Source organism: Kogia breviceps, chromosome X (genome assembly GCF_026419965.1).
Source record: "Kogia breviceps isolate mKogBre1 chromosome X, mKogBre1 haplotype 1, whole genome shotgun sequence".
NCBI classification, from domain to species: Eukaryota; Metazoa; Chordata; class Mammalia; order Artiodactyla; family Physeteridae; genus Kogia; species Kogia breviceps.
The window spans coordinates 96,714,395-96,715,094 of NC_081330.1; the positions used below are offsets into that span (position 1 = coordinate 96,714,395).

The 700-nt window shown below is 63.0% G+C and overlaps 1 pseudogene; it reads left to right on the forward strand.

Annotated features, from left to right (window-relative positions):
* Nucleotides 1-203: 203 nt before the first annotated feature.
* Nucleotides 204-700, forward strand: LOC131747926 (protein EOLA1-like; annotated as a pseudogene).

Genomic DNA, 700 nt, shown 5'->3' on the forward strand with positions numbered 1-700 from the left:
CCCGGTGGGGCCCACCCAGGAGTCCATTGAGGGGCACGGACTGTGGGGCTCCCCAGATCCTTCCCGCGTGGCAGTGTGAGGAGAGGTGTCGTTTTCTCCTGTTGGATGCGGGAGCTGCTGGGCTGTGAAGACGCTCAGATGAGTGGAAGAGTGTTTTCTCGTCTGGCCGCCAAGCAGGCACCTTCTGCGTCGAGAGCCGCGTGAGGCCCTGGGAGCTCTGGGAGATGAAGTTCGGCTGCCTGTCCTTCTGGCAGCCTCATGCGGGTTTTGTCTTAAATGGGGTGAAGACCCTGGAGACACGGTGGCGGCCCGTGCTGAGCAGCCACCGGCACCGTACCCTGGCCATCCACATCGTGCACAGGGACTGGGAGGACATGGCCTGGAGGAGCTGCTGGCCGAGAGGCTGGGGATGAGCCCCGCACAGATCCAGGCCTTGCTGCGGGACAGGGAGAAGTTCGGCCGTGGAGTGATAGCTGGGCTGGTTGACATTGGGGACACTTTGCTGTGCCCAGAAAACTTACGTCCCAACGAGGTTGCGGAGCTGGAGAATCAAGCCCTGCTGCCCAGCCTGCGGCAGAAGTACTTGACTGTGCTTGCCAATCCCCGCTGGCTGCTGCAGCCTGTCCCCGGGAGAGGCAGGAAGGACGTCTTCCAGGTGGACATCCCCGAGCACCTGATCCCCTTTGGGCAGGAGGCCTGA